This window comes from Camelus bactrianus, chromosome 2 (genome assembly GCF_048773025.1).
Source record: "Camelus bactrianus isolate YW-2024 breed Bactrian camel chromosome 2, ASM4877302v1, whole genome shotgun sequence".
Lineage (NCBI taxonomy): Eukaryota > Metazoa > Chordata > Mammalia > Artiodactyla > Camelidae > Camelus > Camelus bactrianus.
This window is the reverse complement of record NC_133540.1, coordinates 125,302,039-125,329,983: the sequence shown is the minus strand read 5'-3', so window position 1 is coordinate 125,329,983 and position 27,945 is coordinate 125,302,039. Positions and strand designations below refer to the sequence as shown.

Genomic DNA, 27,945 nt, shown 5'->3' with positions numbered 1-27,945 from the left:
TTTGTACCTAATATAGGGGACAGTAGCTGCAAATGGAAGTCTAGGAGCTAATTTGACGAGATAAAATCTGATAATTCAAATTATCTCACAACTCAAAGGACAATGTTTTGGGTCACTTTATGTCACTGAGAATTTCACCTTAACATTTGTGACATATAACACGACTGCTATCTTTCTATTACATATATTTTGCTAAGTAACTGAACATAATAATAAAATAAAATTCTAATTTTGTGCACTAACCATTTAGAGAAAGGAAAAACCCCTATAATTAAAATATTATACAAAATGACCAGTGGACACGGGGTAATGTAAAATAAATCTCGGAATTTAATAAGCTTTTTAATCATCACTAGTTAAGACAATTGGTTGGGCTTGTTATTTTCAGTAGCAAGATCAAATCATTTCACGTGATAATTTCGAGGGTTAATTGTCTCAGTTTATTCAATGCAATCTTCTCCACCAGCTTTATTTTTATCTGCCAGTACACCAATATGCCGTAATTAGCATAAATTAAACTAAATGAATTCTGTGGGTTACTGAATTATTTTACACCAGTCTTTTTTCATTTTCCTCTCCAAACATTTAAAGGTTAGGGATGGGTGAATGGTTGGATGGCAAATTCCAACATCTAGCTGCTCAGCTTCAGCTCAAAAAAAAAGCTTAAAAACTGAGTGATTGATTTTCAGAAATCTTGGGTAGAAAAACACATCGTGAAAAATGTCATCATGCAAGATGTTGTATCATTATACACTGACCTTCACCAAGGCCCACATGACTCACGGCTGGAAAGCAAGGAACTCGACATGCGAACTTAGCCAATGCAGAATGAGAAAGATTCAAGTGTGCGCCTCAAATGAGCGATTTCCCGTGGTCAGACTGACACACAGTGACCTTGGACAGCTGCGAGGACATTTGTGCTTACCAAAGTGAGTTTTATCTAATTTAGAAACTCAGTTCCTTTAACCTTGCATCATTGGTGGTAACATCTTTCACTGAGAAACTCAGCACAGGACCCCTGGACTTACACTCTGCTTTAAAGTCTCAGGATGGTCAGCCCACCCCAAGACCTACTTCCTACCAACCTTATGGCCTTCCAGGACCACACTACTCAGCCCCCTCTCCACTTACATCACCCCGCCCACGCTTCCTATCACAGACCCACCTGCTCTTCTTCCTCACTATCTCCCTCTTGTGGGAATTCACCTACCGTTAACTACCTACCATTTTTTTTTCTCTGTAAATGTGACCCTAGAGAAACTCTCTCTTTTCTCAGTCAGCAGCACTTATTGTGTACCTATTATGTGCCTGACTTTGGGCCTGGTGCTGGGGATGGATGGATCCATTCTTGGACCAGGTAGAAATGATCTTTGCCTCACAAAGATTAGAGTCAACAGAAAAGACAGTAATTACAACAAAGCCATAGACTTCCTACATCTGCGAGAGTACAGGGACCTGTAAGAATAGGGGAGGACCTCTTCTCCATCCTCAAGTTTCCTGTGTTCTCTCTGGAAGCTACCTCTGTTTGCCACACCTGCTTTTCTCCTGTACGGGAGGGCGAGACAGGCATTATCTTGGTCTCCATGGGAAGGCAAAAAGCAACACCAACAATGTGCTGCTCACTTTCCAGATCCTCACTCTGCAAGCCACCTCCTCCTGCCCTGGTGCCTGGAACACCTTGGAGGTAAGAGCTGACCAATTCCTTCTTCGCTCCTAAGCTATGGGTTTGGATTCAACTGCAGCTCTTTCTGGTCCCGTACCCTTAGGGTCCAGGCCCTGGTATGAAAGGCTTTCCATGATAATTAAGCTATCTATTCAATCCATCACTGAATTCTCATTTATTTTCCCAGTGCCTCATTCATAATAGATGCCCAGTAAATATTTCTTGAATAAGTTCAATGAATAAACATGTGTTCAATTAATAAACTCTTCCTAAAATTATGATATATTCCAATATGGTGGATAATGTTTGAGTAGAAAGTTGTGGCCACACAAAATTATTTTGCAGTGTATAACAACATAAAGAAGTTCAAAATTATCATCAGTCTGTTTCAAGGCCTCAGTCTATCAGTTGTGAATCAACTAACCATCACAAAGGAGCCTCAAATTCCAAACACCTGAGTTAAAAAGCCAGTTCCCTGAGCATATGGGGGTCTATCCTATCCAATACTGAGTCTCTATTACTTAGCACACAGTTTAGCACAAAAAAGGTGCTCATAATATTTGTTGAACACATTAAATAAATAAGCTAAAATAAACTTTTGACTCCTAAGACATTTTCATGTTAAAGTTAGTGGTCTGCAGAAGTGTTTTGTTTGATCTGCACTTTTGTTTTTCTAAATTTTGAATTGTTTACCAACATAAAGAATTTTAATGTGAAAACATTTGACATTTTAAATTTGACCTTCATATTTTTTGGAAATAGTTGAGGATCTAGAAATAATGTAAATGGGAATAAGGCCAGCAGGAATTCATTTAGAGCTTTGGTGGGCTCTCTTGTTTGGATGGGGTGTCAACTCTTCATCTCAGCACAGTCCCCACCTGGCTGGTTTCATGCACCCATACACCCCAGTGTATTTGGTTTTGTGACCCTGATCTAATCAAGCATGTTAAGGGAGAAGCAAGAGAGATTATATGAGATTTGAGGGCCCTAAGGCTCTCTTAAATTCTTAATAATTTGTAGTTTAAATCTTTTGCCTATTTTTTAAACAGGGTATTTTAAGTGAAGAGTGGTGGGATGGGAAGAAAAACCACTTTAAAAAATATTTCTGCCTTTACAAATAAAACCCAAAATACACCCAAACCAGCCAAATGAGCTGAAAACAACAGGGTGGGGTTGTTTAACTTGCTCTCCACATGCTCTCTGTTGGCCTGGGAGAGAGAAAGGGATGACCACAGCCCCACACAGCCTAGAAAACGCTAGAAGAGTGCCTTGTTTGACAGTAAGATCAACTGACACCTTTAAAAAGTGCAGTGGTTTCACTCAAAGTCTGGCGTCTGACAGTCAAATCATCCTTCCTCGGGTCAGCCTTGTCAGTAACATAATGAAGTGAAAATTATTGAGAGTCTATGGAGAATCTAGGCTTCCTGAGATGTCTCGAGTCATTTACGTATGGGTAGAACCCTAGAAGGTGACATGGAAGATAAATAACAGCTATCCAGATGGAATAAAATAGACACCAAAAGGAGAAATCAAGCTTAGAAAGCTATTCCCTGGTAGCTGACAGGAGGGTTTTCCTGAGGACTCTATTTAAGAAAATATGGGGAAAAACGTGTCTCCAAGGATATATATTGGATTTGTACTGGGACGTAAGACTCAGCAACCTATCCTTAAGCAATATTCAAACTGAACTTTATCATTATGCCACAAATTGTTCTTGTTTAATGTTTTCCCTCTTCTCATTTCTCATCCACTGTTTATTGGCCCAGAGCCATCTCAAAATATTATGTTGAGTCAACAAGGAAAGATGCAATGTTGAGGGTGGAGAGTGATGGGCTCAAGAAAGGGCCAAAGGCTTCTGGCTCTGCCCGTATTGCCTAAGGCTGGAAAACAATTTCACTGCAAACTTTCCAGACTCCAGGACTCTTATGACGTATCCTTGGCTAAGTAGGCTTTTTCTGAAAAGCTTTAAAAAGAATAAAACTTCAGTATATACGTTTACCCATGCATTCCTTCGACAGTGTTATTTGGTATCAGGCACCATAAAGACCAATACTGAAGATCTGACAGTCTAGAAGGAGGTATATACATGGAAGTCAATAATTACAGAGTAATATGATAAAGGTTATGGTAGAAGTACTTCTAGGGCACCTAAAGTACATGGCAACAGGGGAAGATCTGGTCAGGGAAAAACTCCTGGTAATAGTTAATGAGTTAAATAAGAAAGGCAAAATGGTGCCCAGGCAATGACCACCAGTATTCCTGCTTGTTCGTTTCATATAATGGGTATCTATTTTGCCAGGCACTGTGCTCGCCAGTGTGCTGGCCTCCGGTGCTTGAAGGTGTTAAAAACAAATGGTTTCCCTGGGTAATTTAAAGAGCCCAGTCATGCTGAAATGAAGAAGTGTGCGTGAGGGTGGGAGGAGACGAAGATGAACAGAGGCAGGGGGAACATTGCCTTAATAAATAACTTTTTATTAAGGGTGGGGCAAATGAAATACTATACACAGAGATGTCAAGCCAGATCTGGCTTTTAGAAAGAACTCTCTGAGTGTTGTACAGAGAATAGACTGCAAAAGGCAAAGAGTGGGGGTAGGAGACCAATCAAGAGAATAGCCTAGTATTCAGGTAAGAACAGAAAAGGACCTGATTTCAAAAATTAATACAAAGCTACAGTAACAAAAACAGTATGGTTTCAGGGGAGGATGTAGCTCAATGGTGGAGCACATGCTTAGCATGCACGAGGTCCTGGGTTCAGTCCCCAGTACCTCCTTTAAAATAAAACAAACAAATAAATAAAATAAACCTAATGACCTCCCCCACCAAAAAAACAAACAAAAACTTTTTTTAAAAGACAGTATGGTTTCAACATAAGCATAGACATATAGATCAATGGACTAAAATTGAAATGTCTTTACATTTACTGTCAATAGATTTTAAATGAAGATTTCAAGACAATTCAATAGGAAAAGAAAGTCTTTTCAACAAATGGTGCTGGGGAAACTGGATATCCACACACACAATAATGAATTTGAACACTTATATCAGACCAAACACAACAATGAACTCAAAATGAATCATAGACCTAAATATAAAGGCTAAAATAATGAAACTTTTAGAAGGTAACACAGACTGTGGGTTAAGTAAAGATTTCTTAGATATGACAGTCCATAAAAGAAAAAGTTATCAATAATTTACAGCTCATCAAGATTAAAAATTTGGGGGCTTCAAAAGACAGCATTGAAAATGTGAAAAGGCAACCCACAGACACAAAGAAAATGTTTTAAAATCATATGTCCAATAAAGGACGTGTAGTCCGAATATATAAATAACTCTTACAACTCAACAATAAAAAGAGTAATAACACAATTTGAAAATAGTCACAAGTATGGGTACACACTTCTCCAAAGAAGATATGTGACTAGCCAATAAGCACATGAAAAATAATGCTCAACATCATTAGTCACCAGGGAAATACAAATCATACCCACCAGGGTGACAGTAGTCAAAAAGAAACAAATGTTGAAAAGAATATGGAGAAATGCGAACCCTTACATTTTGCTAGTGGAAATAAAAAATGGTGCAGTCACTTTGGATAACAGTTGGGCAGTTTCCCAAAATGTTAAATATGAAATTACCATATGACCCAGCAATTCTACTCTTAAGCAGCTTATTAAAGAAAAATATTTTTACATAAAGACTTATACACAAATTGTCAGAACAGCATTAGTTATAATAGTCAAAAAGCAGAAATGATCCAAATGTCCGTAACTGGTAAATGAATAAACAAATGATGGTATAGCCAAACAATAGACTCATACCAGGGAACAGAAAGGAGTGAAGTACTGACAGAATCTACAAGGTGAATGAACCTCAAAAAATATTATGCTAAGAAGCCAGACACAAAAGACCACATATTGTATGATTCCATTCATGGGAAATGTCCAGAAAAAAATAAATCCATAAAGACAGAAAGTAGATTAGTGGTTGCCTGGGGCTCGAGACAGCAAAGCGGAGCGTACCAATGGGCATTAGCGGTCTTACCTGGGGTGATGAAAATGTTCTAACACTGGATTGTGATGCTCGCTACACAACTCTGTAAGCGTAATTTTTAAAATATTGAATTGTATACTTACGATAGGTGAATTTTATGGTACACATAAAATAAATAGTAAAGCCACTTAAAAAACACAGATAAGGTGTGGAAGGATGTACTGCGAACCAACAATAAAAAATAATAGCATCAGCAGAACTTGAACTTGGGAACCAAAAGGATATGAGAGTGGGTGGCAAAAAAATTTCTAGGATTAAAAACAAGGATGATACCAATGGCTAATTTTAACTAAACAACTATTATGTGCCAGACACTGTTATGTGTCTAATGTGAATCACTGTAAGGTTTTCAGAGAAACCTTACTAGGTTGGGATTTTATCATCCATGTTTTATATATGAGAAAACCCTGCCAAGGAACAGAGAGGCTAAGAAATTTTCTGCAGGCCACACAGTTAGTAAGTGGTGATCTGGAGAAGCTATTTGTGGAACTAACAGGACAAGAGGAGGGGTCAGTTTCACGGGCTGCCCTGGGAATTCATTATAATGTTCGATGGTCCTCTGCTTCCTGACATCCACACAGTGATCTTGAGCCACGTGGCAGAGAACAGCCACATCTCTTCTTCTCTAGCTGTAGATTCTGGTCACAGCCAGCTGATCCCAGCTTTGCCATTGCCTTCTGTAGGGATGTCTATTTATAGACTGATGACTTCTGTCTGAGATCATCAGAAATGCCCAACGGTAGGTCAAGGGCAATAGCCAGAGAGAAATTAAGAGCAGTTAGGGCTCACTCACTAGTGAGAAGATATTTAGCAGGCAATTAACAGCTTCCTTCTGACAAGCAGTGAGAAATAACCACAGAAAAGTCACAGGGTGGAAAACTGCTTCCTGTGGGCAGGAATCAGAAAGCCGTCTAATATCTGTTTCATGCGAAGAAGTTTCGTCTTGAGAAACTGGTTTCTTTGATCACTATTCAAACTTGGGTCCTGTGCTGTTGGAAGATGACATTGGAAAGGAATAAACACGTGTTTCTTCAGCAGGAATTTTCCTTGTTCAAGGGACAAATAAGTGAGCGCTGCACCCCTGCTCACCACAGGCAGGTGTGAGACAGGCCCGCAGCCGGGCTCTGCTATGCTGACCGGGCGCACCTCTCCCAGCGAGAGCGGCGTGCTGTGGGCAGCACCCAGAAGAGACCAGCTGACTCCCCAGAGGCCTTCTATCCCCTTTGGGCCCTTCTACTGCCGGGTCATCTTGCTGTGTGCCTTTGGGCGAGCCCTACCACCTCCCCGGGCAGAACATGAGAAGACTGGAGTGGATGGGCAGCAAGGTCTCTCCCAGCTTGAAAGCTCTTTCCCTATTTTAGTCCGTGAAACCATCCAGCCTATTAACTGGGGAGTCTACTACGTGCTGTAGAGAAGGCAAAAATTAACGTAAATTTAAAAATTAATAAAATTTCCCCTTATCATTAGAATAGCGTATTGGTTTCTGTGGATGCTGTAACATACTACCACCAACTGGGTGATTTGAAACAAAATGAATTTATTCACTCACAGTTGTAGAGGCCAGAAATCCAAAACCATGACTTTGTCAGTGTTGGTTCCTTCTGGAGACTCCGGGAGCAAATCCATTCCATGCCTTTCTCCTAGCTTCTGGAGGCTGCTGGCAATCCTTGGTGCTCCTTGGCTTATAAACACATCACTTGAACCTCTACCTCTGTCTTCACGTGGTTTTCCCATAGTCTTCCACTCTGCCTCAAATTTCCTTCTCCTTTCTCTTAGAGGAACATCAGTCATTGGATTTAGGACCCATCCTAAATCCAGAAGGAGTCCTTCTTGAGATCTTTAATTTAATGACATCAGCAAAGACCTTGTTTCCAAATAAAATCACATGTAGAGTTCTAGGGGTTAGGACTTGGGTATATCTTTTGGGGGGACAGAATCCACCTGCTAACATTTAGTGAGATTTAATATCTACGTTGTGTGTCTCTAAGAGCTTCAGATGTATTATCATATTTAACTCATGCAACAAAACTATGTGGTAAAAACTCGTACACATCTTATGAGGAAAACCAATAGATTGACTAATGGGCCCATGTTACTCAGTGAGGGGGAGCAGAATACACCACCCCAAAATGTGCCACTTCGGCATGTGGACTGTTTTGACCTAGAGGGAATTAACACCTCACAGACTCAGGAAAAAAAATTTTTTTTTTAACTGCTGCCTTAACTGCCTAAAAGAATTAAGACAGAGGGCCTGTACCAGGAAGAGAGCTAATACCAAAGATAAATTTTTATATCAGAAAGATTTATCTGCATGACATGGAAACCACTGGTTAAGCAAACACCTCTTCTCATCTTCCTGTGATTTCTCTTCCCTAGTCTCCTGAGTCCCCAGACTCCTACCCGCCTCTCCTTAGCTCAGTATGATATATAAGCCTCAATCTCCTAACTGCTGGGAGCTGCTCATGTCTTTGTGGGACTCCTGTACGTAACAAATTAAATTAATTTTTCTCCTGTTAAATTGCCTTAAGTCAATTGAGTTATTAGACCAGCCAAAGAACCTAGAAGGATAGAAAGAAAAAGTTTTCCTCATCTACATCAGCTAGGAAGCCAGGCAGGCAGAATGTTTCTAGAGAGCACGTTTGTACAAGGACACCATAGTGCCTCCCATATAGGCAATACCAGTCAAAGTGCCAACTTCATGCAGATTATAGGTGACAACAGGTTTCACTCATTCATTCATTCCTTCACTCACAAATGACACAGTAGGCACTCAAAACAAAGTTACTGATTAAATAAATGCCTGCAATTCCACAGGCTTTGTAATGGACCCTGGGGTACAGATATCAACAAGATTGTAATAAGACCTGGCCAAAACCAGTTCTCCAGCCGTAAAAAAAGAATGAAATCTTGCCATTTGCAGCAACATGGATGGATGTGTAGTGCATTATGCTAAATTTGAAATACGTCAGATAAAGACAAATACTGTATGATAGATATACTTGTATGTGGAATCTAAAAAATACAACAAACTAGTTAGTATAACAAAAAAGAAGCAAACTCACAGAGATAGAAAACAAACTGTGGTCACCAGTGGGGAGAGGGAAGGGGACAGAAGCAATATAGGGGTAGAGGAGTAGGAGGCATAAATATTTAGGTATAAAATAAGCTACAGGGATGTATTGCACAACAAGAGGAATACAGCCAATATTTTATAATAACCATAAATGGAGTATTACCTTTAAAAATTGTGACTCTCTATATTGTACACCTGTAACATATAATATTGTACAGCAATTAAACTTCAATAAAAATTAAATTAAAAAAGAGAAAAAAAAAAGTAATGGCTCTTTCCTATCTAGGCCTAATTTGGAGTTGGATTAAAACTAGCAATAAGGCAAAAATTCAAGATTTTAAGAGCCAGAGATGTGTGGCCAGACAGAGGGTGTTCTCCTGCCCATTCTTCCTTCTCTTAATAAAATGAAGTCAGTATCAAAAAACATCATCTGACTGTTGCTTCTTAACCCACAGGTTTGTGAAGTCTCTCTCTCTTTCTTTTATTCACAGTCTTTTGCTTTCTTTCTCTCTCATATTAGGAGGATGTCCTCAACTTTATTTTCTTTGTGGGATGGCAGCAATGACCAAGTTTCACAAGCAGGAGTCTCCACAAAGAACATAGGGGCATGGCAATGGGGTGGGGGTTGTTTTAGACCTGTTGGCAACTTCTTGTGGGTATTAAGACAGGAGGGAAGGGGACAGGGCACAGCCATTATAGGAATGACACAGCAATTAGCACCAAGATGGTGGAAGTCAATTCCCAGTAGATCCTGAGGCCCAAGATGGTAGGAGATTTGACTTCCAGTAGATCTTGAGCTTCATTATACGTTCATTGTAATATATTAGCATGCCAAATGGCACTCCCACAGGCACCATGACAGTTCTGAGGCTGACCTTGAAAGGTCAAAAAGTGAGCAGTGGCCCAGTTCCTAGGAATCCCAGCCTCTTCCCAATCCTCTTCCCAATACTTGTTAGCATATGAAGTTGCCAAGCCCATAAAAACTAGTAACAAAGCACCTTGCAGCCTCCTGCTCCCTTGCCTTTGGAGATGGACCGCACCCTGTCTTTGCAATGTGTATCTACTTTTACGGTAAGCTAAACACCCACTCCCGCGCCTCATGGCCTTTCCGGCCTTCTGAGATGGCCTACACTTGGTCTATGGAGCATGCATCTCTCTGAATAAATCTGCCTTTGCTCAGCTATGGCTTGTTCATGAATTCTTACCTATGGACCCTCACTTGGGGTGCATCACCGGGACTCGTCTGGGACCTGGGACATGGCTATCCTCTCTCACCCCATTTTTCCTGTATCAGTATGACATCTAGTTATAACTCCCTTGATTCATGGAAGACAGAGTTAATGGCTGGGTCCTTTTAATTCCTTAGAAGTTACATTTGAAGGGTAATAGAATATGCCACCCCAAAATCTGCCACTTACACATAAGGACTATTTCAAGCTGAAGGCAAGTGAGAAGAAGCAGACCTAAGCACAGTTCTCTGCCCTTCCCCATGTGCCTAAAACTATATACTAAATGTTTCTTAATTATTCAAATTATTCAAAATAATGGATGGTTAGCTAAGTGTGGAGAAATGAAAGGCTAAAGATAAGACCAAAGCAGAGTTAATAACTTTAGTTTCTTCATTTTTTGACAAAGCTGGTGGTAAACAATAGTGAGGACAATAGTGACAATGATTAAATGCACTGCTCTCCCTGTCCCAGTCCCTTTCTGCTGGGACCAGGATTAGGGGAGCCGGCAATGACTCAGCACGAGAAACAAGAGCTCTGGTTATTCTACAAGCCAGAAAATGCATGCCTGGCTAATTGGGTGTTGCTGGAGAAAACTGGATTGTTATCTTGAATACAAAGCAAACTCTGACCCCCCTGTGCACATTAGATGCATTCTGGAGCTGTTGTGGGTAATGCAAATAGCTGCATATTGAGTCATTATTCATTGACTTGCTTACTCTGGCAGAGAAGTTTTCCCAGGGGAAGAAAAATGATCCCAAACTATGATTAAAACTCATACTTTAAGAATCTTAATAATCATATCAAAAAGCCTTCTGTATTTCTCAATGCCTGGGCGTTTAGCTACTCCATAGCCCTGCAAGTGAACTGTGAATCCATATGATCATCTTACATTCATTCACTATGATGTTTCTATTATATCCAAACGTCTTATTTGATAAACACTCCACCCCACCACCCGTTAATGAATGATTATGTTACTTAGTATTTTGCCCAAATTATCACGTCAGTGATGCCCCATGTACATTTGTCCCCTTTAAGTATTCCTGAAAGTGGTAATGGGGGCCTCCCAAGGCTCAAAGCATATAAAACACATATTTTCCCTCAAAATATGGCTGCCAAGATTAACTAAAATATCAAGTTTCTTTGCTTTAAGCAGGAATTTAGAAACTCTGTATGATAACAGTGCTTATCTCCTATAATCAGAAGCTCTATCTTTCAACAGCAAACAAAGGGAAAACAAGTTCATTGTCATGTCATAAATGCAGTTTGTAGACAAAAATCTTCTAAAATGTGAAAACCTAGGGTAGGGAATTAATAAAGATACCCATGTAAGCTTAAAAATGAGAATAAATAAGATGCATTTTCCCTCTGAAAAAAACTGATAAAGGTGGGTTTTATTGAGGGGGGAGGGTTGATACTGGTAACTATTCATATACCCACTGGAGAATCATTTATTCAGCTTCTTTTGGGTGCTGAGAGTTATATCAGCTACCAGGAAAATTAGAAGAAATGGAGGAACATAGACATGGATCCTGTCTTCAAGGAGTTGCCAGTCTAGAAGGGAAAAGTGTTTCAATAAGTAATTATTTATGTAACAGGTATGAATTCACATATATGCATGTCGGTGTGGATATTCGTCAATTGATTTCATAAGCTGAGTCTAATGCAATGAAAAGGAAAAATGAAGAGTGTTTAAAAGAATTTTCAAGATAAAATTGAGTCTACGAGTTTTAAATGGCTTGAAACCAAATGCTATTCTGACAATTTTACTCTCACTGCTATCTTTAGATGTAAGACACATGGGCAAAACTCGAGATCTGCATATTCCAGGCAGCCAATCGGGATGCATGTCGTCACTGATCTAATGGCTGCTCTATCATTTCTCCGAAAATATCCTGCAGATAATCATCCCTGGAGGGGGAAAAAAAAAAAAAGAGGGGGGAAGGGGCCGTGATCAACTTAACTGAATACCTTCTCTCCATCTTAGAGATTCATGACACACCTTCTCGTATGAAAAGCTAGCTGAGGTATTGCATCAAAGAACCTAGTATAGTATGAAAACCAGTCTTTCCCAAACTTACTTGATCATGGATAGAATTTTTTTTTGCGTAGCACCTATTTATTGGCACCCTTTGGAATCAGTGTTCCCTACAACATTCTCCTGGAAATACTGCAGTAATAGACAACAAATATATATGTACCGCTTTTAAAAGAATATCCATAGACCACTTGTGCTGTTGACCCGAGTGACACTTTACAGGGATTAAACTGCTATACCCTGCTGGGCACATTTCCAGAACCTGATGTTTACATAGTGAAGAAAACTGTGCAAATTGAAATTCAAAATAAGTAGGTATGTAAGACGGAACAACCTGTGAGATGAAAGGTTATGAGTAAAATGTAAGAGAAAAAAAAACGATTTTATACAGAGCAGCCAATCCTGTTGTTAAATACCCTTTAGGAACTGCTTGGTTTTTCTTTTTTTTTTTTTTTCTTCTTGACATACACATGATTCAATTGTTTTAGCCAATTCTTACATGATCACTTTGTTAGCTTCAAGTTGGGGATTACTCCTTCAGAGAAAGCAGAAGACATGGTCATGTTTTCAGTGACAGAGAAAATGCCTACAGAGAGCCATGGGGAGGTCCTCAGCTTGACAGAGTATATTCATAAGATCAGTAAGGTGAGTCAAAATAATTTTATTTCCAGTGTGTTAGTTCTGCAGAGGATGGGTATCCCTTTCGCCCTTTGTTCTTTTGCAGCATAAAAAAATCACTTAAAAATAACCCTCCTTCTCAGGGGGTACTAGGTTTCAGCCATTCAACATAAGAAAGTCCTAGAGATCTACTGTACTGCACAGGGCCTGCAGTTACTGGTAACAAATGGTACACTTACAAGTTTGCTAGGAAGGTAGATCTTATGTTAAGTGCTCTTAGCCCCTGAAATGAATAACAATAATAAAAAATAAAGAGGGCGGGAGGAAACTTTTGGAGACAGCAGGTATGTTTATGGCCTAGATTGCGGTGATGGTTTCATGGATGTATCCTTTTCTCCAAACTCATCAAGTCATATACAGCAATTGTGTACAGCTTTTTGTATGTTAACTGTTCTTCAATGAAGTGGTTTGAAAAAGGAAATAGATTGATGCAAAAAAAGTATACTTTAAATATATATACATATATATAAATATAATAAATAAACTCTCTGTGTCCAGACACAGAGTTCAGCTCTGAACGGCTAGCATCATGGTAACCATCAAAACTCAACTCACTGAGGTTAAATAGGTCTTGCCTTTATCGGATCCCCATGGACTTAGTCAAGCAGCTTTAACCATATCCACCAGGAATAAACAATACAAATGTTCTTTAATTTATGTAACACTACCTTTCATGTACTAGCTGTAAGACAAAAATAGTCATGCTAATAGTAACAAGCATTTACTAAGGAATTACCACATTCCAGCAAAGGAACAACATCTTTGAATTAATAACCTTATCCAATGGGCATAAATTATAAAGAGGCAGGATTCTTCTCAATACAGGGAAGAATTTCTTAAGCATAAAAGCAATCTAAAGGTCACCCGGGCTGATTCAAGAGATGGGAAGCACTCCCTCTGTCAGGGCCTGGCAGCCCAAATTCAAGGCATTTTGCAGGGAAGTTAGGGGCAGGGGGTACTTTGGCAGTGAATGGTGGTTAAAGATGACAAACTCTAAGCTCCCTTATTCCAAAACTCTGTATTCTGGCCGTTTACATACTTAGTCTGCATAATATCATTTTTAAACTGCTGATAAAACTGTCCTCAAATGACTGAGTACATGCAGGCTTGGACTTTTTGCAAAATTAGAAGTAAATCAATGAGCCTTTTCTTTTGTGGCCTCCTTCCTCAAGGGTGACTACAAAGATCCATAAACAGGCTCATAAAAAATGCAAGTTAAATCGGAGTCAGTTCTCAATTACCCACACTGATAGCTGGAGCAAATGGACAGATCATCCAAAACAGCAGGTAAGGGCCAAAAATGTTCACATGTGGCCGTTAAATCTTGTGCTCCGCTTGCTCCATGATTAAGAGGTGACTTTTGCTGAAAAAAATATCCACTTCCTTGACAGAATTCTGGTTCTCCTATTTAAAAAAAAATCTCTATATTAAATTAATTAGAATCGATTAAACTATTAATAGGAATTAGCATCAATATATATTTTTAATTTTCCTCTGGACTCGCTGAAGTTCAGACCATCTAAATGAAAATCTGAGGCAGAAAAGGGCAAAATTATTGCACACAAAAGCTGCCATAGTATATGGGTTAGCAAACCTAAATTGTGAAGCTCATTACCTTTTCATAGACAAGAGTGCTTTGCGTCATAAAGACAGCTCGCATCACACCTCCCGACACGGGGAGGCTCCTTGCCGTATCTCATTCCTGAAGCTCTGCATTTGCTCTCTTGATAGGGTTGGGCTGCAGGACAGATTCTAGATGGTATAAGCCAAAAGGCTAGAGAGGGAAGGGACAGTGCCCTTTGGAGGTAGCTTCAAAGAATTTTAGGGAACTGGAGATAAAGTATGAATTTCTTAAATCATGAACCAGGGCTCAGCAGAGTAAGAAAAAGCTTAACTTCATTTCTATTTTGTTTAAATAAAAAATTAAAACAACAAAACTAATTCAAGACAGAACAAAATGCCATGTCTGGGAGAGACCTCTGGACTAGAAAAGTACAAGACTTGGGTTCTAATCCGAGTCTGTCAACAATTACCTATGAGGCGGTAGGCAAATTATTTAACATCTCTGTTTCTCAGTTTCCGTATCCTAGCAACAGCTACTACTCGTTGAAAGCTTTCTTACTATGTCTTGGTTACTTCTCTTCAAGCACTTTTGCAATTTATCTCACAGGATCCTCTCAACAACCTAATAAACTAGGTATAATTAGCAACTCCATTTTACAGATGACAAAAGTAAGGCATTGAAAGCAATGTGCCAAAGCAGGGTCTAGAGTGGAGGCAAATAAGATTCCAACTCACACTCTCAGTCATCACACTATACTGACTCACTGCTAGGAAGTGTGAGGGTTGAATGATACGTTCTCTCAGCATCCTTTAGTGCTTATTCTGCGATTCTACAATATCGCAAAATATCTGTTAAATAAACAATTTTAAAGCCTCAGAAGGGATGCCCATTTCAAGAAGTATTTATCCTTCAAGACCCAGATCAAATGTTGTCCCCTCTATACCCTGTATAATGTATATGAATGTATATGTATATACATATGCATATATGCCCTGTGTCTGTATATATGCAGGTGAGCCTGTGTCTCCTGCGTGAGATGGGCAGTGTTTTCAGTCCTGGCTTTGGCCCTCATCACAACATATGGTACTGTCATTCACTTGCCTTCTTTACCTACTTGGTGGCTAACTCTTCTAGGTTTAGACCATGACTTACTTGTTCATTTTTGTGTGACCTGAGAAGCTGTAACATAATAGGTGCTCAATAAATACTGTATTTATCCATAGGTACTTATTTAATAGCATATAAGCTGTACAAGTGTTGACACTTCCTGATGGTGACAAAATTTGGGGCAGAAAGGATATTTGAGAATAAGGCATTATAGGAACCTGGCCCCGTTTCCCCGCCACCCATGAAGTCACCTCCTCCTACACCATCAGACTGACTTCTTTGGCCCTAACCTCAGGACCTTGAATTTCCTGTTCTCTTGCTTGAAAGAGCCTTTACTCAGGTCCTCATGACTCACTGTCTATCTCTGCTAAGATGTCAGTGAGAGTCCTTCACGGACCACCTCCAGCCGGGAGCAATGCCGTCACTCCCAGCGCCCTCCCCGCTGGCTACCTCTTCCTGTGCATGGCATTTTCTCTGACCTGAAAGGCGCACAGCATATTCTGAGGTAGCCTGCTTTTCCTCCACTCAGATGAAGGAGCCACAAAGTTAGAACCTGTCATGTATCCTCAGTGCCTACAGTGGTGCCTCGCGCATTGTAGTCAAAGACTGTAGGTAAATAAATGGACGGATACAATACTTCTCATCATACAAATATTAAACATCTTTTTTAAGGGGCTTGTTATAATAGCGATAAATTTATGTGCAACTGTAGGTTGATAATCCAAAGTCCACCTCTGGTCGGTTTTCTGGCCTATGGCTTGTTCTAAACATGAATGTTCTTTAAATGTGAAGAAAACTACCAATAGGATGTGAAGTTTTTTGTTTTTTTTTTTTTGCCATGACATTTGGTACCTATGCTCCAACACTAAGAAGAAGTGGTCTGAGCAATAGGGGTTCATTGGATGCAGGGGAAATTGTGGGCACACGGGTGGAAGGGAAATTCCCCTCGTGCTGGCAGCTGGGTAGTTGTGTGATTGAAGGCTTGCCTCTCGGGGTTTCTCTCAAAGTCATGAATCCTGTCTCATTCACCTGAGCCTGCAGTGATGGGGCCAGACAGGCTGAAGGAGCACTTTGTCTGCTTGCTGAGTGAATGAAGCCAGCACTACATTCAGAAGCTTCTTTCTAGTCCCATTTCAAGTTTCTTCTGCCTGCGATGCTCCCTCACCTGGGCCACAGCAAAGTAAGAAATCCAAGTCAGCCCCCCGGGAGACGCCCCTCCCAGAACTGCATTTACAATCTGTACCTTCTGAGCCATGTCAAGACTTTTTAGATACTCCCAGCCCAGCATAAAGCAAACCCAAATTACAGGGAGGGAGAGACTGTATACAAATCTGAGTCCATTTCCTCCTCAGATTTGGCCTTTGAGACTCAAAAATGTTGCATAATGAATAATTAAAGAATTCATAGAGAATCTTTCCCAAGAGGTGGGTGAGCACTTAGGAGGTACTGACCAATGTCTGTATGTATTGTTCTTGTCACCTAGTTCACTGAGAGGTATTCAAATCTTTATTTTAGAGACATAGGAAGGGAAATCCAGAGATATAAAATGATTTGCAGATAGTGACACCACCCATCATTGGTGGAATCATAGTCTGAGGTCTGTTTACTCGGCCAGAGAAATAAAAAAGTTCGATTTTAATAAGGAGTTGTCTGGTTCTGTCTTTTGCTACTGCATGTCCACAGGAGAAGCAGAACAGCTTCTTGGAGAATTCAAGGCTACCGACACCTATTCACAGGCATACACTTGAGTTACTAGTAATGGCAAGAAATTGCTACATAAAATATTTAAATGTCTATCTATCTGGATGGAAGGTAGGCAGAGAAGCGGGGAGGGAAAGACAGAGGGAGGGAGAGAAAAAATATACAAAAAGACAATGGCCAGACTACATATAAAAATAGAACTTTGACCCACAGCCTGCCCCAACCTGCCCAGGGACCCAACACTTACCTACAACAAATGGCCCAGGAAGCCAGCCTGCTGGAACCAGACTTGCAGGAAGCCTGATCACTCTCTCTAGCGACAACCCAAAAAGCTAGACAACAGCTTCTGTAACAATCAGTTTAATTGGCCAGAACTTGATTAATAACTGATTACTTGATTATTCCTTAGGTTTTGTCCCCAATTCCAACTTAAGGCCAACCAGAGAAAGCCAAATTTGCACCCCTAATCCGTTACATGGGATGCCCCACATCTAGTTAGCCCTCCTCCCGCTTCCCCGTGGCAAGAGCCTCTAATCAGGGCACATCTGAAACCTTCCTGGTTCCCACTAAAAGCTTTCCCAGTCCTGCCAAAACGAAGTGATGGTGGCTGACTTTCTCACTGGAGTAGGCTCTGAATAAACAACCTTTACTTTCCTTATTTGGTTGGTGTTGGTATATATATTTATAGATATATATATCCAATATCTGTATACACATATATTTTATATATATGGTTGTATATCCCACTTAACCAATGAATTATTGTTCATTTAATATTTTCTTTAAATATATTCTTTAGAAAATTTTTAAAATTTTATTTAAAAATAAATTTTCACACTTCTATCTTAAAGAGTGATACACTAGTCATTTTCTAATATACATTAAACTAAATATCTGTTAAATTCAATCTATACATTCAGTTACCACATGAAAACATGTCACATACTATCAGTATTTGTGTGGGTGGCTTAGTGAAGCAAAGACTGAACTTAGGAATAAAAAAACTTGGGTTCGAACTCAGTTTTACCACTCACTCAGTGTCCCAGGACAAGTGATCTAACTTCTGAGTCTTGGGTCCTCACTTGATGAATACCTGTAATTCCAAACTAGGAGAGTTATGGTGAAGATGACACTCACTGGTACCTACGAATGTACCAGGTACAGGCAGGTGCTCAACGAATACATTTATATTTTGACAAATGCAAAATAACAGGAGGCAGGAAGGATGGTGAAAAACTGCAGCACCAGAATGAAGTTCCTTGAGTTTGTTCAAATCCAAATTAGTATCTAGAGTCTATCATTGGTCAACTGCACAACAGGCAGGAAATGTTCATTTGAATTAAGTAAAGTGCTGACAGTGAAAAGCTATTTACACCACCTTAGCGGAATCACAAGATCTTATCTACAAGGAAGGCTTTAAGGGGAAGGAAGACCAGCCTGCAGTTGTTTACAACCTGACAGTCTTTACCAATAATGTGTGTCCAATGGCTGTTTAGGGTGTCTTTGGATGATGGTCAGAATTAAAGCAAAGAAAGAGAAAAATCTTCAGCAGATGACAAAACCATCCCGAATCCATCTTTGCACATTTTCCAGAAAAGACTGGATCTCTTTCAAAAGCTTTAAATAGCCCCTAACAGTAAGAAATCTGGAACACGGAAATTGTATATGTACATTCTAGGTGTATGCGTATAATTATTTTTTAACAATGTTCACAATAATGTGGGTCAGGTTGCTTTAGAAAATTGGCATAATTATGGTGGTTTGATGGCAGGTTATTTCATAAGTAACCATATAGACTGATACATCCACTGAAACACGCTGAAATGATGGGCAAAGGTGCTGTTTCCTCTTGGTGTAACATAGAAGCAGAACCAGTAAGTCAGGTAGATGCTCCCAGAGGAACAGATTCCTAATTCCCTGACTCTAAGAGGATGCAGAATGCAGCCAAAAGAAACTGGAACGAAAAGGGCAATGTTACCCAGATGATGCCCCCAGGGGAGGCACAGTGGAGTTTCTGCACAGAGAAAGAAACCACCTTGGCAATTTCCAAATGAAAAAGTTGGTGTATTGGGGTGATGAAAAGCCAGGCCAGATGTCTCTGTCCATGGAGCCTGCCTGCAGGTCGAGGTACAATTTACATCACTCTTTGTGAACTGGGAAGACCAGGGTGTGGGAAAAGCAGTGGAAATGTGGCTCAGAATCCCTTTGTCCAAGGCACTCCTCACTGAGCTTTACCCTTCTTGCATCCTGAATTATTCTTCAAACACAACAGACAACATTTTGCTTTTAAAGAGAGAGACCTTTCAGCATCTATGAAATACTTATTTTGCCCTACTAATTCCCAGAGTCTCTTTCCTTATATCTCCCTCAAGCTAATTTTAATCTAATAGCTCACTCTTCCTACCCTAACATTAAACACCCTAATTTCCCAAGTTTGGGTAAGTCTTCGCTTTTCATTTCTTTGTTTTGCTTTTCAAAGTGGAGGCAGATCCTCTTTAGTAAAATAGATGGACATGTAATAATAGAACGTTAATGTGACAAGGAGCCCCAGATATTATCCAGCCCAAGTTTTACAGGTAAATGGAAACTCAGGAAGGTTTACTTATAAATATTCCCAAGGCCATAAGATCGGCCACTGATGGACTGTCCTCCTCTTAACTACGTCTGCTGGAGAGCAAGCAAAGATTTTCCCCGGGGATCCAGTGCTCTCCAGATTTCTGCAAGTTGTGTTTGTTGCTTAATTTTGCACATGAGGATGAAAGGGCTTAATTAAAAGAATAAGGAAATGGGATGGGTGTTGGGGAGAGGAAAAGAAGCATAATATGGGCATAATGTGGAGGGGAAAGGAATGAACAATGAAAACTGAATAGAAAAGCACGGGAAAACTTGGCAGCTGAGGCAGGGCAAATTCTTCGTGCAGGAAGACATGTGAGAAATAGAGTCTTCCCTCAAGAGGCTTAAAGAAATCAGCTCACCCAGAAACTTGCCTTTTAGTATACAAAAAGAGAGAGAATTAAACAATTCAGTACAGTATTAGGCAAAGCGTAATATCAACACGAAATATGTTTAACCACTCAAAAACTAAAATCAATGAAGTTAGAATACTCCCTCACACCATACACAAAAATAAACTCAAAATGGTTTAAAGACTTAAATATAAAACAAGACACTATAAATGTCTTAGAAGAAAACATAGGCAAAACGTTATCCAACATAAATCTCAGCAATGTTCACCTACAGCACTCTACCCAAGCAATAGAAATAGAAGCAAAACTAAACAAATGGGGCCTAATTAAATTTATAAACTTTTGCACAGTCAGGGAAACCATAAGCAAAACAAAAAGACATCCTGCAGAATGGGAGAAAATATTTGTAAAAGGTGAGACTGACAAGGGCTTGATTTCCAGAATATACAAACAGCTCATAAAACTTAATAAGAAAAAAAGCAAACAAGCCAATCCAAAAAATGGGCAGAAGACCTAAACAAGCAATTCTCCAGTGAAGAAATACAAATGGCAAATGGGCACATGCAAAAATATTCAATATTGCTAATTATCAGAGAAATGCAAATCAAAATTACAATGAGGTATCACCTCACACCAGTCAGAATGGCCATCATTCAGAGGTCCATAAACAATAAATGATGGAGAGGCTGTGGAGAAAAGGGAACCCTCCAACACTCTTGGTGGGGATGTAGTTTGGTGCAGCCATTATGGAAAACAGTATGGAGATTCCTCAAAATACTAAAAATAGACTTACCATATGATCCAGCAATCCCATTCCTGGGCATATATCCAGAGGGAACTTTAATTCAGAAAGATACATGCATTCCAATGTTCATAGCAGCACTATTTACAATGGCCAAGACATGGAAACAGCCTAAATGTCCATTGACAGATGACTGGATAAAGAAGTTGTGGTATATTTATGCAATGGAATACTACTCAGCCATAAAAAAGAATAAAATAATGCCATTTGCAGCAACATAGTTGGACCTGGATTTTCCATCTAAGTGAAGTAAGCCAGAAAGAGAATGAAAAATACCATATGATACCACTTATATATGGAATCCAAAAAAAAAAAAAAAAAAAGACAAATGAACCTATTTACAAAACAGAAACAGACTCACAGACATAGAAAACAAACTTATGGTTACTGGTGGGGAAGAGGGTGGGAAAGGATAAATTGGGAATTAGAGATCTGCAGATACTAATATATATAAAATAGATAACAAGTTTACACTGTATAGCACAGGAAACTATATTCAACATCTTATAGTAACTTACGGTGAAAAAGAATATGAAAACGAATATATGTATGTTCCTGTATGTATGTTCCTGTACACCAGAAATTGATGCAATATTGTAAACTGACTATGCTTCAACAAAAAAAAAAAGGAAAGCGTTCAAAAACCTGCAAGTCAAAAAGGGAAAAAGTATAATTTTTTTTTGTTTAAATGGATACCTCATGACTGTCAATTATATATATATATATATATAGTCTATACACAGACTATATATCCATTGACTATATGATTAATAGTCAATGATGTATTTACAATGCAAATGTCATGATCACACAGCACAATAACCAATATAATACGTCTGTCCTTCATACTGATGTAATTTTTGGCTGATGCAATGTAAAAATATCCCGGTCTGTCAGTCTCCGAAGGTTACCACTAGAATGGTTTCCTTTTGAGGACAGGGTCGCATCACATGATCATATGCATCCCTGTGTCCCTTAACAGGTACAGCCAAGGCTTTGTGCAAGATGAGAGCACAACAAATATTTGTTAAATGAGAGACAGTGACGATCGATGACAAGTAAAGGAGGGGATAAGCATCCTCAAGGCTCCTCAAGACTTTTTGCCCCAGCAGACTGCTTGCAAATAAAGTGCTAAACCCCATCAAGAAATTAAAGCCACATTTAAAAATCAAATGAGATTTTTTTTTATTGGGAGGACTTGGATATCGATCTATGGTCTGCTAATATGTGAAAACTGGTCCAGTCATCATTAACCAGATCCTAAAAATACAGAAAAGCCCTGGAATTAACACGGAAAAAGCCAGAGTCTTTGCCTCCCAGAAAATTCAAGTGCTTCTCCTTTCTTATTGTATTTCAAATGATTTCAGATTTCAAAGCAAGCATCATCTTTCACGTTAAAAACACAAACACAAACCTGCTAGCCCTCTCTTCTCGTGCTGCGAATTCTGTTTCTCGTAATAAAAGAGGCCTTGTAAGTTCAGCCTTGATGTGTCTTATTATTTATCATAAGGCAACACTGTTGAAAGGTAACATATATTTGTTTACAGAGGATCGGTCAAGGTAACGGTGCTGGATTACATGAAATTCAGCCCCAAATTCAAGTTTAAAACTTATCATTTTCTCTTTGAATGGCAACTGAAAGAAAAAATACAAAACCACTAGCTCAGCCAGAGAGCAGGAGGAGGAGGAGGGGAATTCGCAAGTCTCTGAAAAATAAAGCTGCATAATCTGCTATATTTCGGGCCACCTTTATCCTCCAAATCCCCCATCTTTGTTTAAGCTACAAACGGACTTCATAAAAATCAGCTCACTGGCCTCCCCTATTATACACCTCCCTGCACAAATCAAATGAAGCTTTGGCTGAAAAGCTGATAAAAAAAAAATACACTACTACCAACACATGAGCAAGCTGATGTATTTAAAAAGTGGTTATCATTTCTAATTCTTTCCTTTCTCTGCGGGGAATAGATCATCTTTCTTAGGAGCACACACGACTCTGGCACTGAGCACACTTCGACCCTGCATTTGTTTTCAATAGGGATATTCTAAAATCACTACGGCACAAAGTGTTTCATCATTAGCATCGATTTTTAACACCTTGGGAGGGAAGCTAACAGTGGTAACGCAACTGTTTAATATCAGGGCATCACCAAGACCACCTCCTAATATTTGCACTCATGACGGAGTTTTTTCCTGAAGAAACACATTCTTCTTGGGCTGAAAACAATGCTGGCAAGTGATCAACCAGGTACTTGAAGTCTATGCTGTCTCATTTTGTTCTACTTTTTGTTTTGTTGATAATGAATTCTAGATTCTGGCCGGCAACCTCAGAAAGAGACAGTTCCTTCTTGGGTTTTTTTTTTTGGCCCTAGCTTTCCCCTGATTACTGGCATTATAGGGAGGATCCTAAGATGTCCAGAGTCCATGTCTTTTGTAACTCTGCTTTAATTCTGGGGCCTCCCACCCAAATCTCAAGGCCCCCTCTACACAGCCCCAGAGTGCCAGAAATCTCTGCTTCAGCCGTTATCACAGTGACAAGTGTACATTGTCTAATCTTTGATTAATGCCTGTCTCCTCTGTGACACTGGATTCCAGGAGAGCAGAGACTGTTATTCATCTCTGAATATTTTACGCCCAGCCTAGTGAACTGGGCGTGATGAAAACACAATAACTGTACCACTTACCACATTATAGGTTTTTTTTCCTAATAATAGTATTAGCTAATATTTACAGAGTAGGTACTCCAAACCAAGCACTTCACCTACATTAATCTCATTTATTCCTCCCTCAAACTCTATAAGGTGGCTATGAATATCAGCTTATTTTTCAGATGAGAAATGGAGGCTTAGAGGGGCTAAGTCATTTGCCCAGATATGAAAGCATGGGATAGAATTGGCATTTAAATTCACACAGGCTGACTTCAGAGCACCAGGGCTGACCCAGTACACTCATCTTCTCTCATCGCTGCTACCCATGCGGGGCCAAGAAATCCCCAGGATAAGACGGTCATGTCTCATTCATCATTGCAATGCCTGACACCAGGTACTAAGCTCCTCATTCTGAGACATTCCTAATACATACTACAACCCTGTTCTGTTGAGTATTATCATTGTTTCTGTCCCCACTGATTGTCAGGAACACGGCAACTTGGAGTTCAAGTGACTTCTTGGAAGCCTTATGGAATGTAAGAAGCAGAGTTTAGTTTAAATTCCTGTTTGCTGGACAAAGCTTTCCCAGTGCTTCCCCAAAGGAGTTGGAATTGGAGAGACAGAGGGAAGGAAGGGAGAAAACAAATAAGCACATTGCTCTTGGTCACCGAAAGGAATCAGTAGGAAGGGAAAGGACAGAAGAAAAAGGAAAAAAGAGAGAGTCAAATAAAACAGTGTTCTGGGCTCATAGGTGGGCTTCAGGGAGGCCTTTGTTGAAGTAGAGTGCAGAGGAATGGAACAGAGTGGATGGGAGTGGAATAGGATGGGTTGAAATAGAATGAAATGGAACAGACTGGGTTGAAACAGAATTAAAACACGTGGCCAGCTTTGCATTTGGCACAGACTTATTGCAACCACTGGCATCTAGGTTTACTCATTGCTATGAACTTAATTGTGTCCCCGACCTCCCCAAATTCATATGCTGAACTCCTCACCAGGGCTGCATCATCATCAGTGTGACGATATTTGAGGCTGGGACCTTTGGGAGGTACTTAGGATTAGAAGAGGTTATGAGGATGAGGTCCTTATAATGGGATTAGTGCCTTTATAAGAAGAGGTGCTGGAAGGCTCTGCCCCTCCTACTGTGTGCTCACAAAGAAGGGGTCATGTGAGCACCCAGCAAGACAGCAGCCAGGAAGAGAGCTCTCACCAGGAATCAAATCAGCCAGAACCTTGATCTTGAACTTTTCAGCCTCCAGAAGCATGAGAAAATTAATTCCTGCTACCCAAGGCACCCAGTCCAGAGTATTTAGTTAGGGCAGCCCAAGTTGCCTAATGTACTCAGACTTTCCTTAAAGTCTTTGGGGGCCTCCTCTGCCTGCTTCAAATTCCAAACCCCTTGTTCTGGCTGAGGCTGTCTTCAGCTTGTAACATTCTTGGAGAATTTTTCTTTTGGCCATCTGGGTCTGCCCGCCTCCATTCTAAAGCAGTCACTTTAGGAAAGCAAACCGATACAAATCCAAAGCTATCTGAGGCAAATCCAGACTCCTTTTTTAAAACTCACCCAGTTGGCCTTTCAGACTGTGGGGAAGATTTTGAGAATGTCCCAACAGGAATTCAGAGGCCTTGCCTTGAACGGCAGATCTGTTTCTTCAAGGCAATTTAGTATAAACAATTTAGCCTATCAATCTGGAGCTGCTCAGATTCTAATCTGTCTCATTATAGATTCGAACCTGCTGCACAGAGAAAAAAAGTCTCCTTCCTCAAAGAATGCTGTTTCAAGACACCCGGATTTATGATTTTCACCTCCCAGTCTTGCCTTTTCAAAGACGCCTGGGACTTGGTCGGAGCTTTCTCATATAAATGCAAATACAATTATTACTTATGCATTTCAATACATCCTAAAATGGTAAAGGACAATACTATGGCACTCACAATAACAATGCCTTTCTTTTTACCCCCCGCCGAGCTCCAAATGTTACTTCATTAGCGCGATTTGATCACAATGCTCTTTGCCACCATCGCGTCTATTCTAGAACCCAAGGAGGCTGCAAATGCTACATAATGTATGATTATTAACCGACATCAAGCAAATCACAGTGGCTCAGTATACTGTTTTTCTACTAATTCAGGCCCTCATTAATAACCTTAATTATTGTGCATGGACAGAATGGGATTTATACAGTACAGAAGCCTGAAACTGCTTTGGCAAACTCATTAGCATCTCCAGCTACAGTTCTATACAGAAGTCAAATTGGAAAATGTGAGACACTGCCTAATACAGAAAGGCATATTTTGATAGGAGAAAGCTGGGATGGTTTCTCATCTGTCTGTATAAACAAATACATACATCTGAAGTATCAGCTGTTAGAGACCAGGACGGGGGCGGGGGAAAGTGGGATGCATTATTCCCTGCAAAGGAGTTTGGCAACAAAGCAAAACCAATGCAAGTTGGACATGAACACTCTGCACTTAGGAAACTGAATTATGCAAATCCATCCCTTTCTACCTGGTTTCTCTGCAATGGCAGACTTTTTCAGGTTGGGGGGAAAGGCAGCGGGGATGTTCGTAATGCTCTGGGTTAGCTGCTGAGGTTACACAAATCATAGTCAGGGAAAGTAGCCTTGACTGGAACCGGACACACATTTTTAAAATCCACCAGAACAAAAAGAATGACACTGTGAATCAGGACAGGCATCAAACTCAGGCCCTTTCTTAGATGGAGCGTTCAGATGAAATGTAACAGCACAACAAGAGATGGTCCAAAATTCAATGAGGCCACTTGTTACCTTGAGACATCACATTTCCCTACATTTAATAATAACACAAGGTAGGAAGAAAAGGGGGTCTAATCTAGTCACTCCTGCTTATAGGATGCATTGGAGTGGGGATTTAGTTTAAACTTAAACCTGGAGAAGATGCTGTGAGCAGCCTAATTCAGATGAACTTTAACAAATACCTGATTATTGTACAGGAATACTTGGCACCTGATTCCTGAGCACTCTGGAAGCCTGTGACAAATACAGGGTGCCCATATGCCAGCTGGGAATTGTTCTTGGAATCAGGAATCTGTCTGTGACGGATCTGGCAAAGAATCTGAGCTATAAAACCAAACATTGACAACTCGAGGTTTAATATATCTGCCTCGAAGGGAAGCGATGGGCTATAATGATCTAACGGAAAAGAAAGCCCCGTGGAAAGAGCAGCGCTGGGTAAAAGTTATTTGTGTGGCTCCAGTGAATCCAGGATTTGCTCATTTTCCAATGATCTGCTAACAGGACGAACGTTGCCTCGTGGTTTGAGAGGCACATACAAGCACTGCCTTCTGATACGACGCGTTCCGCTGTCTAACTGTTGTACACAAACCACCCTCGTCATCAAGGCAATAATTAACTCCATTTTGATGTTGCCTAATTACCATGTTTACTTTTCACACTCTTGTCACATATTGGCAATATTTTAAAAAATATTGTTATTCATGGTAACAGATAAAACAAATAAAACCTTGATGCTTGGGAGAGACAAAGAGGTAGAAGACAATAGATTATGTTAGGGAGGCAGCCTGGCATGGAGAAGAGAGAACAGGATTTGGATTCAGGAGAAACAAACGAACATACAATCTGAGTTAAAATTTGGATTTGGCCTTTGTTTTCTCACCTGATAAATGATGCTGCTGACCTGTTTAGACTCATTGGATGGATTGGAGAGATGAGATGTTTTATGAGATTCTTAACCTAGTTCATGGCCCATGGGTTCTCTTTAAGTGGCTGTAATGATGAGGATGATGATGGCTAATAAAAATGCCTAGTTCAGTCAGGTCTTTGGAGTAAGATGTTTGAAAACTCATGCACTGAGATGACTCATCCAGCAATGATAGAGTTAATCAGGTTGATTAAGTAAATGAGTGAACGAGAGAATGGATGAATGAATGCAAGAAAGAAGATGCTTTAAGGAACATACCAAGATTACTAATCACTAACAATTTCAGAAGTTGAAACTCCAGTCCCTAAATCAGGGTCTAGTGCTCAGAATTTGTGGTAGGGAATGAAACAACTTATTTTAAGACATTCCCAGGTGAACATTTTTGCACTGATGGGCACCACGTCCTGGGCTTTTGCCCTCACCTCATCCTGCATGGAAATGTTCATCCACGTCCAGCCCTCCCCTGACCACCCCCTTCCCTCCCTCTGCCACCACATCTCCCCCCTCCACTCCATGCCTCCCTTCCAGCTGTTGCCCACATGTGGGATGCCCCGACTTCTCATTTTGCATCGAAGACGAGGGAGAACTGGTCCCCATCTTCTATGGACTCAGCTATGAAGTGAAAGTCTGTAAACTGGGTACAAAACAAAGAGAAAAGTCATCATCCCTCAAATTTGGGTTGATCGTGTGCCTAGACGGGATGTCAAACTATGATGCCTCTTCA

The 27,945-nt window shown here is 40.1% G+C and overlaps 1 protein-coding gene and 1 long non-coding RNA gene across 11 annotated transcripts in view; both read right to left on the bottom strand.

Annotated features, from left to right (window-relative positions):
- The window catches only part of LDB2 (LIM domain binding 2), a 349,516-nt gene that overhangs the window by 175,765 nt on the left and 145,806 nt on the right, over positions 1–27,945 (bottom strand). The gene's annotated exons all lie outside the window — the stretch shown is intronic.
- On the bottom strand, positions 308–27,666 carry LOC141574438 (uncharacterized). The gene is made up of 2 exons (XR_012501485.1): positions 7,263–27,666; positions 308–6,702 (listed from the first exon to the last, which is right to left on the bottom strand). It is a non-coding gene; the product is annotated as an uncharacterized LOC141574438 (long non-coding RNA).